General features: G+C 44.1%; 1 long non-coding RNA gene across 1 annotated transcript; it reads right to left on the reverse strand.

Annotated features, from left to right (window-relative positions):
• Nucleotides 1–1,093: 1,093 nt before the first annotated feature.
• On the reverse strand, nt 1,094–9,668 carry LOC108317540. Its single transcript, XR_001830795.2, has 2 exons — nt 9,241–9,668; nt 1,094–2,005 (listed from the first exon to the last, which is right to left on the reverse strand). It is a non-coding gene; the product is annotated as an uncharacterized LOC108317540 (long non-coding RNA).
• Nucleotides 9,669–14,625: the final 4,957 nt, after the last annotated feature.

Genomic DNA, 14,625 nt, shown 5'->3' on the forward strand with positions numbered 1-14,625 from the left:
CGTTCGTCACATTCAGGTACACCTATCAAACGTAGATTAGGTCTTTTCACATAGTCCCATATTTCTTGGAGACTTTGCTCGTTCTTTTTTATCCTTTTTTCTCTAATCTTGTCTTTTTGTTTTATTTCNAAGGAAGGGTTTCCTTATGTTGCCCAGGCTGGCCTCAAAGTCTTGGCCTCTAGCCATCCTCCTAACCTGGCCTCCCAAAGTGCAGGAATTATAGGTGAGAGCCCCTACACCTGGTCATTACTTCATCTTTTTAAGTTGAAGTTTCCTCATTCATAAAACTGGGAAAATGGTAAACTTCTTATAGAGCTGCTGTGAGCGTTAAATGAGATACTGCTCTTATTGCAATATCTGACACATAATGAACAATCAGTAAATTCTGGCTAATATTCTCACTCATTCCACAAATATTTATTGAGTCTTTTCTTTGTGCCAGGCTCTATTTCAGGCACGAGTGATACACCAGTGAATTGAGATAGATTCAATCTAAGTTGTCATAAAATGTAGATCCTACTGTCTTAAAGACAGACAATAAACAGGAAAATAAGTTGACAACCATTATCATTTCAGGTAATAATATGGTTTGGATGTGTGTCCCCTGCAAATCTCATGTTGAAATGTAATCCTCCATGTTGGAGATGGGGCCTGTGGGGAGGCTACTGGATTCTGGACGTAAATTTCTCATGACTGTCTTAGAATTCTCTTAGCAACAGGTGAGCCCTCCTTCAGTTAGTTCACGCAAGACCTGCTTGTTTAAAAGAGTCTGGGACCTCCCTCTTCTCCCCCACATCTCACCATGTGATGCACCTGCTCTCCCTTTGCCTTCCACCATGACTGGAAGCTTCCTGAGGCCCTCACCAGGAGCAGATACCAGCTCCATGCTTCCTGTCCAGCCTGCAGAATCGAGAGCCAATTAAACCTCTTTTCTTGATCAATTACCCAGCCTTAGGTATTTCTTTACTGCAACGCAAAAGAAGACTAACACAGGTAATAATAAGTGCTGGAGCAGAAGTCTAAAGAAGTGAGGATGCAAGGATCCTGAAGACAGCATTCTAGGAGGTGAGTGCAGGAAATATGAAAGCCATGTGATGAGAACACTTTATTCTCATAAATAAAGTGGTATCTGAGTGCTTGCTATGAAGGGTACAAAATACAGTAACAGATGAAAAAGGAATTGGGAGTTGAAGAGAGATTTATTGATTTTGCTAATTAATTTTTAAACATAATATAGGATGTTATCCCATGTTGGTATGCCAAAGGGATGAATCACTAGAAACAGAAAATCAATGATACAAGAGAAAGATGTCAAGTCCTTGAATAGGAAAGAGGGCTAGGGCCCTGTGTACAGGTGGCAGATGCCCTGGGCCGAGGCTGTGGTAGGCCATCCCTTGCAGCAGGGAGAAATGCAGAGGATAGAAAAACAGCCACAAGAAACATTCCTGGATGCTTAGGGAAATTGCTTTTCTCTTAAAAATTTCCAAAAATTCATCTTAAGCACCTATTAAATGGCTCATCTGGAGCTGAAGGTTTGGCGCTGCCTGCCAAGCAATGATTCGGGGTTCTCAGCCAATCCCAGGAGAGTAAAAGCTGGGACAGGAGGTCAGAGAACACATTCTCCTCCATCTGTGCATGCCTTCAATAAACGTTGGATTGACTGGAATTATGAGAAACTAAAATCATTTGTTGAAGATCTGCTTAAAAGATATTTACAGATGGTGCAGAAAACCATTATACCGAGGAAGGAATTACAGCTTCCCCAGACAGTGTTGGAACTGTCCTGAGAAAATAGGTCTGAAGGTAGGAACCTTGTCCTGATGGGATGCTTCACCACTGAGAACTGGGAGGGGTCCATTGACTCAGTGTCTGTGTGATGACATGACCTCTTCATAGGCAGCAAAATCCCAGGAGAGCAGATCTCCCAGATAGAAAAAGGGACCCCCTTCACATCATGTTCTCTCATAGGCTTCTTCCTGAAGTCTGAGGCCTGAACCCCCAAATACTGTGAATAAAAAGATGTTTTAAAATTTATTTATTTATTTTGTTTGTTTGTTTGTTTGTTTGTTTGAGACGGAGTTTCACTCTTGCTACCCAGGCTGGAGTGCAATGGCACAATCTCGGCTCACCGCAACCTCCGCCTCCTGGGTTCAGGCAATTCTCCTGCCTCAGCCTCCTGAGTAGCTAGGATTACAGGCACGCGCCACCATGCCCAGCTAAATTTTTTTTTGTATTTTTAGTAGAGACGGGGTTTCACCATGTTGACCAGGATGGTCTCGATCTCTTGACCTCGTGATTCACCCGCCTCGGCCTCCCAAAGTGCTGGGATTACAGGCTTGAGCCACCGCGCCCGGCCTGATTTTTTAAAATTTAAATTTAAATTTTCGAATCAGCAGGTACACATGCAGGTTTGTTACAAGGGTCTATTGTGTGATGCTGGGGTTTGGGTTTTTATTGATCCCATCACCCAGATAGTGGACATAGTACCTAATAGGAAGGTTTTCAGCCCTTGCTCTCCTCTCTCTCTCCCTTCTTTTGGACTCCCCAGTGTCTATGGAAGGGTATTTCCTAGGTTTTCTTCTAAGATTTCAAAGCTTGAGGTCTTACATTTAAATCTTTAATCCATCTTGAGTTAATTTGTGTATATGGTGATAGGTAGGGGTCTGGTTTCATTCTTCTGCATAAGGCTAGCCAGCTATCCCAGCACCATTTATTGAATAGGAAGTTTTTCCTATTGCTTATTCCCTTTCTCCTATTTCCTTATTCCCCTTTCCCCATTGTTTATTTTTGTCAACTGTCAAAAATCACTTTGTTGTAGGTGTATGGCTTTGTTTCTGTGTTCTGCATTTTGTTTTATTGGCCTATGTGTCTGTTTTTATACTGTACCATGCTGTTTTGGCTACCATAGCCTTGTGGTATAGTCTGAAGTCAGGTAATGTGATGTCTCCAGCTTTGTTCTTTTTGTTTAGGATGGTTTGACCTTTCAGACTCTTTTTTGATTCCATATGAATTTAAAATACTTTTTTCTAAATCTGTGAAAAAATGGCATTGGTAATTTGATATAGATAGCATTGAATTTGTAGTTTGCTTTGGGCAGTGTGGCCATTTTAACAATATTGATTCTTCTAATCCGTGAGCATGGGATATTTTTTCATTTGTTTGTCTTGTCAATGATTTCTTTCAGCAGTGTTTTGTGATTCCAATAAGTAGACATCCTTCACCTCCTTGGTTAAATGTATTTCTAGTTATTTTATTTTAGGTGGTAGCTATTGTAAATGGGATTATATTCTTGATTTGGCTCTCAGTTTTAATGTTATTGGTGTAGAGAAATGCTGCTGGTATTTGTACATTGATTTTGTATCCTGAAAGTTTACTGAAGTTGGTTATCAGTAATAGAAGTCTTCTCATGGAGACTAGACTATGGGGTTTTCTAGGTATAAAAGTATATTGCCTGTGAAGAAAGATAGTTTGACTTCCTCTATTTCTATTTGGATGCCTTTTATTTTTTTCTCTTGGTGGATTGCTCTGGCTGGGACTTCCAACACTACGTTGAATAGAAGTGGTGCAAATGGGCATCCTTGTCTTTTTTTTCATTCCTCAAGGGGAATGTTTCCAGCTTTTGTACATTCAGTATGATGTTGGCTGTGGGTTTGTCATAAATGGCTCTTGTTATTTTTAGGTATGCTCCTTCAATTCCTAGTTTATTGAGGCTTTTTGTCATTAAGGGATGTTGGATTTTGTTTAAAGCTTTTTCTGCATCTATTGAAATGGTCACATGGTTTTTGTTTTTAATTCTGCTTCAACGGTGAATCCATTTATTGATTGTGTATGCGGAACCAACCTTGTATCCCAGGAATAAAGCTTACTGATTGTGGTGAATTAATTTTTGATGTGCTGCTGGGTTTGGTTTTCTAGAATTTTATTGAGGATTTTCATGTCTATGTTCATCAGGGATATTGGTCTGTAGTTTTTGTTTTGTTTTGTTTTGTTTTTGTTTTTTTCATTGTGTCTGTGTCAGATTTTGTTATCAGGATAATGCTGGTTTCCTAGAATGAGTTAGGGAAGAATCCTTCCTCCTCAATCTTTTGGGATAGTTTCAGTAGGATTGGTACCTTCTTTGTATTTCTGGTAGAATTCGGCTGTGAATCCAACTAGCCCAGGACTTTTATAGGTTGGTAGGTTTTTTATTACTGATTCAATTTCAGAACACACCAATCGTCTGTTCAGAGTTTCAGTTTTTTCCTGATTCAATCTTGGCAGGTTATGTGCTTCCAGGAATTTATCCATTTCCTCTAGGTTTTCTAGTTTGTGTGCATAGAGGTATTCCCAATAGTCTCTGAGGATCTTTACTATTTCTTTGGGACCAGTTGTAATGTCACCTTTGTCATTTCTGATTGTGCTCATTTGGATCTTCCTTCCCCCCTCCCTCCCTCCCTCCCTCCCTCCCTTCCTTCCTTCCTTCCTTCCTTCCTTTTCTCTCTTTCTCTCTTTCTTTCTTCTCTTTTCTTTCTCTCTCTTTCCTTCTTTCTTTTTCTTTCTTTTCTTTCTTTCTCAATCTAGCTGGTGGGCTATCAGTCTTGTGTATCCTTTCAAAAAACTAACTTTTCATTTTGTGGATCCTTTGTATGTTTTGGGAGGGGTCTCAATTTTGCTTAGTTATGTTCTATTTTAGTTATTTCCTTTCTTCTGCTAGTTTTGAGATAGCTTGTTCTTTGTTTTTTTAGTTCTTTTTGTATAATGCAATGTTAGATCATTAATTTGAGATCTTTCTATTTTCTTGATGTAGACATTCAGTGCTATAAACTTTCCTCTTAACACTACTTTTGCCTAATCCCAGAGATTTTGGTATGTTTCAAAGAATTTGTTTCAAAGAATTTGATTTGATAAAAAGACTTTTGTAGTTAACAATGAGGGAAGTCTTTCCGTGTTGGAAATCTGGAGTTCTAGTATATTCCCCTGGTGATCTAGCACTTCCTGCAGTGGGAATTGTGGGATTTTCCTGCTAAGCTTGTAATGTTGGAAGGATAGTCATTACTCAAGAGTCTTACACTCTGCCTATTAATCACACAGAGGCAGGAGAGTATGTTGACTAGTTTCTCACTTTGGACCTGAAGCTGCTTTTAACAACCCACCTATAACAACCCACAAAGACCCACACTGGGCCAACAAGCATGAGAAGTCCCTTGATCTAACTCCACTGCACAGTGGGGTGATCAGTGGGGTTCTGAAAAGCCCTTGGAATGTCACATACTTGCGCCTTTCCTTGTCCCCCAGTAGCTGCGTCATCCATGGATACTCTTTCTTTCCCACCCTTGCCACTTCCTGTGCTCACCTGGATACTCCTGCCTCGCTCCCCTCAGCTTCCCACTATGGTGTCTCATATCTCTTTGGCCTTCTATGGGGGCTGTCAGACCCATGGTCTGCCTTCATCTAAAGATGAGTTAATAAGGGCTACAGACACAGGCAGGTAGAGAGGGAAATTTAGAAAACCAGCTCTAAAAGTCAAAGTTGTATAAGATAATCAAATCTTTCAGATTTTCAAGAATATCCTCCTCCTAGCACAACTCCTCTGCCTTCTTCTCATCTCCCCACTGATGTCTGCTCTGTCTGCAGAAAGGGGTTAGGGTGAAGAAATAGACCCACCCTGCCAGGAAGCCTTCACATCACAGTGGCTGTCTGGGATCCAGAGCTGGGTACATAGCAAGTTGATTCCTAAGACCCTGGACAGCACATACAAGCTAAAAGCGTGCTTTTCTCTATGGGATGGTCCAGAAAGAATACCGTGCTTCAAAGCGATTCTGCATACAAGGTGGTAATTGCAGCCTAGGGAAGGGCCCACAAGTAAGGAATGCCCCCAGGACTTGCATTAAGTTGCGGAAGAGCACAGTTAACACATCAGGTTACAGACCTTACCAAAGTGGAGGCTCACAGGCCAAAGAAAGGCTAATTAGTTAATTGATTAATTAGCATATCTAAAGAAAGTATCTGTGGAAACAAAGTAGCACTAGGTCAGCTTGGAATCTAGAAAGAGCTCAAGCAGAAAGGCATACTTGGGAAAGCCTTGCTAAAGGAGTCAGTCCTGACCTGTAGCATAAGCCAGCTGTTCAATCACCCTCCCCCTGGCTTAGGAGGTGAAATGCAAACACCTGTGGAGTCCCCAGCCTCTACCACGGATAGATCCAAACACTTTTCGCTTGTTTCTGCTCTGCCCCTGCTTCCATGATAGGTAGGTTGAGACTGAGAACGTTGTGTACCCAGGAGCGAGGGTCCTGCAATTGCTTCATGAGATGGGGCATGGGACAAAAGCACCAAGTACAAGGTCAACAGAACTATCCAGACTGGAGGCAACACACCCGCCTTTCACCCCAGCTGGTTAAAGCCTTTTTTCAAATTCTTTAGTAAACAGGAATCAGGTCATTAATTTTAAAACCCTGCCCTAGAGTATGGGTGATTTAGTTGTATCAAGGGTCCCTAAGACCACCACCAGGCTCAGTGATTTGCTAGGAGGACTCACAGGATTCCACATATAGCCATGCTCACAGCTAAAAGTGATTACAGCAGAAGGATACATAGCAATTATTTCATAGGCAAAGGGAATAGGCACATGGGGAGAAGTCCAGAGAAAGCCAGGTGCAAGCTCCCAAGGGTCTGCTCTCAGTGAATTCACACAGGACACACTTAATTCCTCTAGCAACAAATTCTAACTACACATGTGAAGTACTGTCTGTCAGGGAAGCTCGTTAGAGACTCAGTGCCTAAGATTTTTTATTGGAGTTTTGTCATATAGGCACCCTCTGCCTAGCATGTAACAAGACTCCAGGCTCTCAGACAGAAGGCAGGTGTTCAGCACAAACTCTTTCATTTGTACAAATGGTGTAAGTCCAGTGAGCCACCCTTATCATTGATGGAAAGTTTTTTTATCAGTGTAGGGAATTATGCACTGGCCAAGTTCCTGGATGCCAGCCAAGGGCCAAGTTTACAAGCAGACCTTTCTAAAGAGCACAGTCTCAGGCAGCTGTGGTGACTGTTTCCTGCACAGGTGTATACAATTAAACTCATGTTATCCATACAGTAACACTATAAAGTTCTCACAAGCATAGGTTCAAGCATGAACAAATCCTGTGCTATGTTCTTGAAGTCCCAAGATAAAACCTTCCTCTAAATATTGAGGTGGATATATTTTTTTCCACCAAGAGGAGCCCATGTTTGACTGCCAACAAGATTCTAGTGCTCCCATTAGCCAAGTGTGGTGGTGCATGCCTGTATTCCTAGTTACTTAAGAGACTGAGGCAGGAGGATCCCTGGAGCCTCGGAACTCGAGGCTGCAGTGAGCTATGATTGCACCACTAAACTCCAGCCTGGGTGACAGAGTAAGACCCTGTGTCTAAAAATAAATAAATAAATAAATAAAGATTCTAGTGTTCCAAGCTGGCAAAACATGCCCAATCCCACCCCTCCCTTCTACCACCACCTTGTATCCTGGCCCTTCAATGAGTTCGAGCTTTCAAGCCATCCCGATTATTTGGGGTGCTAAATGTTATACACAAATTGTCCCTTTCTCACCCTTCCCCAAGCCAGAATTGATCAGCATGGCCTCCCCAGCCCCTGGCTCCCAGATCCAGAGGAGGTCACGCTGCTCCAGAAGTACTTCAGGGGACCCCCTGGAGGCTGCACACAGTGAAGCTCAGACAAGAGCCCTTCCCTCTGAGTTATTTAAAGGCGTCTCTACTCTGCTCCCTCCTCTCTCCTTGCTCCCTCACCTCCTTCTACAGTCGGGACATTATTGTCTTATTTTTGCCCTTCAGAAGCAAACTGTCAACACAGTGACCTTTTCTTTAGACAGTTGTTTAAATATTCTGTGATCTATGACTTGAGCCACCCTGAAGTCAACCTCGAATCTACTCAGTGGTAGTGACTTGATTGCTCTTGGACCCATGGAGACCTTAATCCTCAGCCCCGTTTTACACAGTGATGACTTTGCCCGGTTTATTTTCTTTCTTCAAAGGATGGCGTTAGGGAAGCAGTGAGGGGGGAGGTGGTTACCCCTTTGGGTCTACTCAGTGCAATTAGTCCATTCATAGAGGCTAGACCGGGGGGCCCTCCACACCCAGATCATTACCTCAGTAGGAATTCCCCTTCTGTTTTTTTTTTTTTTTTTTTTCTTTTTTCTCCAAGTGTAGAATCCGGACTGCCTATGTGTGAGGGGCTGGGGGTGTTTCAGGACAAATGACATCATGTAGCCCCATAGAAACAGATGTTCAGACTTTCTGTACTTCATGAACTCAGTTTCATGCCATCTACTGGAATGGAAACTGGCCAGGCCATCCGGAGGGAGCTTCTAAGACGGGTGGGTGGGACCTCACTGCTTTCCTTTCACTGAAACAGGAAGGGCCTGGGCTGGAATATCTTAGTGAGCACAACCAGAAATGGGCATGGAAAACCAGTGCTCAACCCACAGTAGGTGAGGACTCCAGCTCCACTGAACAGATTTGTAAGCTAGATGCTGAAGTAATTTTTCCGCTCCACCTCCCCCACTCCACTCCCCCCAGAAAGGCATGAGATATTTTTAGCAGGAAAAATAAATGCCCCATAAAAACGAACATAAAAATACCATATGAAGGACAGGGCACCCTCCCACTGGTTTCCAAGAGATCCCTGGAGTGACCATTAAATTCAACAGGCTTTGAAGCTGGCATTGGAGGAGTGGATGAGCACAGGCCAGTCCTAGTCTGAAAAGATCTGGGGAGTGGAATAGAAAGAAGAAACTGGCCAAAAGAACCCTGTGCTTAATGAAGGAGAGTATGGGATCGGGGAGAAATTCACAAAGTACACCATGTGCCTCTTCTGTGAGCTCATGACCATTTTGCCTGCCAAGTCCAATGACCTTCCCTCCACGCACGTCTCCCTGACCGTTCCGTGGCATCTGATCCATTCCTCTTGCCGCTAGCCTCTGTGGAACTGTTCTTTCTTCATGCTCCCCTATTTCTGCCCCAAGCTTAACAGAATAAAATCTGAGGTCCTCATTTTCCTCCCAAACCAGCTTATTTCTTTATTTCCCTCTCAGTGAAAAGCATTTCCAGGTCCTCAGGCCAAAACCTTGAAGCCACCCTTGACTTCTCTCTCTCACACCCCACCCCAATCCAGCAGATCCTGCTGCTCCGCTCCCCAAATACATCGGAACCTGACCACTTCTCACCACCTCCCCGTTCCCATGTGGTCCAAGCCCTCGTCATTTCTCACCTGGCTTACTGCACAGGCTGCCAGCTTGACCTTCGTTCTCTGCACTTGCCCCCTCGGGCCATGGGTTCTCAATGCGGTCATCAGACTGATACTGTTAACATGAAAGTCAGATGGCAATCTCTGCTCAAAGCTTTCGAAAGATTTCCACTCCTACCTAGGAGGGAACCCCAAGTCCTTACAATGGCCTTCAAGGCCTCAAGTGGTCTAGCCCCTTGTTAATTCTGACCTCTTCTCTTCCAAGCAAGCCCTGTTAACGCACTGCTCCAGCCACATGGGCTCCAAGCTAGTTCTCTCATCTCCAGGCCTTTGGACATGTGATTCTGTCCTCCAAAAATGCTTTCCCCACCAGACGTCTTCACAGCTCACTCCCTCACTTGCTCCAGGTCTTCAGGTGAGTGCCGCTTTCTTGGTCACTCCATCTGAAACTGCAACCATCTTGACATTAAAAAAAGAAAATTCCCTTCTTTCCTTTATTTCTCACCTTAGAACTCATCTCCAGCTAACCTATTACAGAGGAAACTGACTGTCTTGCTTATTTCCTCCCCCCTCCTCCACTAGAATGTAAACTCCATGAGGGCAGAAATCCTTGTCTCTTTTTTGTTTGCTTGTTTGTTTCTGCTGCTGAGTCTCCAGCAGAACCTTCTATTGAATGAACAGAATTAATGAAGGAGCGGATGTATCTACTAAAATCCACAACCACTTCCGACCTCCCTGCTCTTGATGCTGTCATCAGTACTTGTCACATCTTCCAGCTCTCGGGAGCTGTTCTGGCCCATACCCCTCCTGTGCCACTTGCCTCTAATCAGACACCGACTCCTCTGCCATGGATCTTCCTTCTGAGAAACCCAGTGGTATGACGGGGCAGACCAGTCTCTGCTCAAGTCACAAGAACCAGGACAAACTTTTCAAAATGCTTCAGAGCAAGTGGCTTCAACAAACTCCAAATGTAAAGTGGGTTTAATAACATCGACTTCCGTAGGTTATTGTGAGAATGGCATGGGGTAACCTGTCTATCATGCTTCTCCCGGTGCCTGACAGAGTCACCGCTTCCCTTCCCACTGTGCTTGTGCTATTTTAAATGCCTCTGACTCTGATGGCTACGACTCTCTTGAAGGTCTCTTCAGTCTTCTCGCTGGGCCACCCAACTTGTCCACTGCTGCATAATTTCTCCAGGTTACTTCCTGGTTCAAAAGTCTTTGTGTGGCCAGGTGCAGTGGCTTATGCCTGTGATCCAAGCTCTTTGAGATCCCCAAGCAGGAGGATCACTTCAGGCCAGGAGTTTGAGATCAGCCTGGACAACATAGCAAGACCCCATCTCTACAAAAAATAATATTAAAAAATTAGCTGGGCATGGTAGTACATACCTGTAGTCCCAGCTACTCAGGAGGCTGAGGCAGGAGTATGGCTTGAGCCAGAAGTTGGAGGCTACAGAGAGCTATGATCACTCCACTGCACTCGCCTAGTGACAGAGAAAAACCCTTCTCAAAAACAGACAAACAAAACCCCCAAATCTTTGCATTCCTTCCAAAGGAGGAAATGTTTCATTTAACCCAGCCATGTGCAGTTAAATATGATCAACCAAATGAACTCATTTCATGCATTCAACTCAAGCAAGCTGATTTCTTCACAGGAGCTGCCCAGGAAATGCTTCAGTGAAGCCCCCCATGATGTGTGTAGGGTCAGTTCATCAGCTGAGCTGTCTTACCACTTATAGACTTCCAAGCCCTACTTGTTCTTCCTTGTCTCTGAGTCACTGTGAATGCTGTCCGTGAACCTAAAATGCCCTTTGACTCTTCCCCCTCCCCCTCTTTGCCTATTAAATAGCACTACACTCACCAGAGTTCCAGCCATTTGTGGGGCAGAGACAAAAGGATCACTTGAAGCCAGGAGTTTGAGGCTGCAGTGAGCTATGATCACACCTGTGAAGAGTCATCACACTCCAGCCTGGGCAACACAATGAGATCCCGTCTTTCACAGAAAAGTAAAAAAATAAAAAATAACACCACATCCTTCAGCAGCATTAAGGCAGGCCCTCCTTTCAAAAGCCCACTGTGCCTCCTTCCTGAGCTGAGCTTCACTGCCCCTCTGCTGTGCTCCCACCACATCCGTGCTTACTCCAAAGAGGCATGTACTACGTTGAATTGCATTTGCCTGTTGAGCCATCTACCTCTCCAGCCCAGGCTCTGAGCCCTGGTGGGCAGGGACCATGCCCAATTCATCCGAGTGAACTGGTGCCAAATACAATATTTGGCACATGGTAGGTGTGGAATAAACGCTTTCTGAATGAATGAGCAGGTCAGTAAGTGAGGAATGGATGACTCAATGGCTAAGTGAAGGCTTATGAGGGCAGGAAAGACAGGAAAAGCATGCCTGTTAGGAACAGACCCAGAACGGCACCCCCTAACCCCTCGTCTTCTGTCCGAGGTCCTCTCCTCTCTGCCCTGCACACACTTGTTTTCCGTGAGCCACCTCACCCAACCCGGAGGCTCTCTTCCCATCTGAGTTTCATTGATTGCCAAAGCAATGGTCCCAAACTCGGTGCCAAACTTAAGGCAAGCTTTTCAAAAAATGTGTTTCTTGCCTATGGCTTTTCCATTTGAATTTTTATAGCCACCACTTCCTCCAGGAGATGACTTGTCTCTCTGGATTGGAGGTGTGTCTGCATTTCAGGAACAAGCAACTTTTCTCTGTGGCTGTGGGCTGTACACTCTGAACCCCTACCATCGGAAAGGCAACTCCTGCTATGTCCTGTTCAGAAAGGATTTTAGCAGGTTTGATGAAGGCAAATGCATTCCTATCACCATGGAGACGTGGTATTTCTCGGTGACAGAGAACAGAGAAGCAAAGTTAAACTTACTTGCATTGCAGTGTAGCAGAAAAAGTAAAAATTCAGAGCCTGGATGTGTAGGGCAGGCATGGGGAATTTCTGGCCTCCAGCTCTTGGCTCAATTTTCTTCCAGCCTTTGGCAAATGTGACAAACCATGGTTATATTAATGAAGAATGATATTTATCAGTCAGATACCACCCAGTGCTGGAAAGGCCCCAGAGCCAATCGGAAGGTAGTGGGTGGCGACACATTTTAAAGCACGTTCCGCTTGTTCCACTCCATTTCAGAATTCATTTGGGCTTCCTACATTTCAAGTCAACTCTCTTTTTGAAATGCCTGTAGATTCTCCAGAACCTGTGCTAAGTTTTAGGGCAATTTGTTATGCAGCAATAGATAATTAATACAGGAACTGCTTAATGTTGTAATGAGATGCTGGCTAGGTGTTTCTAAAANTTTTTTTGCTTTTTGCCCTTGTTTTATATGTTGACCAAAGCTATAAAGTCAGATGCTTTGAAAGATGGAAAGACCCTTAGAGATTATCTGATCTAACCCCCTCATTTTACAGGCTAGGAAACTGTCAGAAGTGACTTTAACTTTGAATTTTACGAGGTCTGTTTGTGTTGACAACATGATTGATTGCTCTGCTTCCAAGACTGAAGATTTGCAAGTGGAAATATTTTAAAAAAAAGAAAAAAGAAAACAACTCAGTGCTCTTCCTGATGGGTGGGAAAGTAAGGTAAAACCTTTTGTTTTTGTAACTGTTTCTGTGCCACGCACTCCGCCAGATAGAACGCAAGACCTCTCTACCTGGTTTAAGCCTACCACTGTCAGAATAACCACGGGAGGAATACCTGGAGACTGTTGCTACTGGTCTTAGGAAAGTATCCAATGATCAGAGGTCACTTCCCCACTTTGAGGGTGTTCAGACTGACAGAAAAGACTAAAGACCTCCGAAGCAATGACACGTCCAAGCAGTCAGCAGCACCCACTGTTCCCAAAGAGTTTCTCTTGGGGCTTCTGGCCAGTTGAACTCCTTAACAAATCAGATCCTGCTCACGACAGCTGTGCACAACCCTGCCTCTGTTGAACAGGGACTCTGTGCGGCCAAAGCAGGCTCCATGATAATGAGGCACAGCTTGGTTTGGGCATTGTAGACAGCTTAGGCTGTTGTGTAGGAAGCTGATGCCTAGAATCACTCTGGAACAGGCGCAACGTTCAGAGCTAGAAAAGCAAAATCAAAACCTGTTTGCAGAGCCCGTGGATAAGATCAGGAACAGCAAACGGGTTTCACGTCCACTCTGACTGGCTGTGCCTGCCTGGAGTATGGCACTGAGAAGGGTTGTGAAGCTGTGAGTCAGAGGAAAGACACATGGCTAGGGATCAGGAGTGCCTGCATTAGGCCTAAGCAGGGGAAAGCAGCAAGTGTACTATGCCTTTTCTTTATTTTATTTTATTTTAGCCAAGAATTACCTGTAAAAAGTCAAAAAGTGCTTCCATTGATGCAACACAGCAGTCCTTTTCAGGTAATCTTACCAGCAGGCTCCCTTTTCTCACTGAAGAGCCATGTTAGCAATAAACTTTGGCTAGAGGGTGCTGTGGAAATGGTAGAATATGGAGATTATTCTGTGAAAAATTATAAGTGATTTGAGAGTAGAAGCAAAAAGCTATTGGCACTAGCCAGAATACATAGAAAATAAAATATAAACTCACTTTTGTAATCCATCTGGGATGGCATGGATTGAATGGATCGACAAGGGTGTGTGGTTGAATAGACAACATTCTTCACCTGCCAGCGCAGAGCCCTAAAATGAACACTTAACCACCATTGAGGGTGGGAGGCAGCTGTTTGATGGTGGTGGTTGGGGGAAAGGGGAGGTGTAAGCCTCATAATGAGGGCAGTGATTGGAAATTCTATTGTCTCAGCTCAGTTGAGGAAACCAGTAGCCTTAAATGGAGGATAAAACTGATGGACCAGGCAACAGATGGGGCCATCACACAGAGCAGGCCTGGGATGTGCCTGTCAAGGAGAAAAGAAGCCCTCCCTGTCCACTCACTGATGGGAGAGCCAGTCCAGAAGCACGAGCCCAGAAGCAATCTGGGTGTCTACACGGAGGAATGATTCTTGTCATTCTTAAGGCTGTTCTAGATCCTGTTTCCTGATATTTTCCCCATGTGTGTGGGACACAGGGGAAGCTGTGAAGGGAGGCACAGGTACTTTTTATATATCTCTTCAGATTATTTAATTTTTATTTTCTAGTTCTTACTATGGGGCGTTACATGGATTGATCTGTCAAATGTTAGGCCAACTTTACATTCCTGGGATGAAATCCACTTGGTCATGACCTATTATCTTCTTATGTATCATTGGATTTGATTCACTAAAATACTGCTAAGAAGTTTTGTGTCTATGCTTGCTGTGGGAAAATAGCCCACTGCATGGCAAGAGTGGTGCCATCTTGAATTGAAACAGCCATGATGGCTGTTGTTTGACTCTTGCATGCCAAAGGGATCTGCGGCAAGGCCTTTAAACAATGCCCATAGCTTAGATAACCCATCA

Source organism: Cebus imitator, unplaced genomic scaffold, assembly GCF_001604975.1.
Source record: "Cebus imitator isolate Cc_AM_T3 unplaced genomic scaffold, Cebus_imitator-1.0 Scaffold203, whole genome shotgun sequence".
Lineage (NCBI taxonomy): Eukaryota > Metazoa > Chordata > Mammalia > Primates > Cebidae > Cebus > Cebus imitator.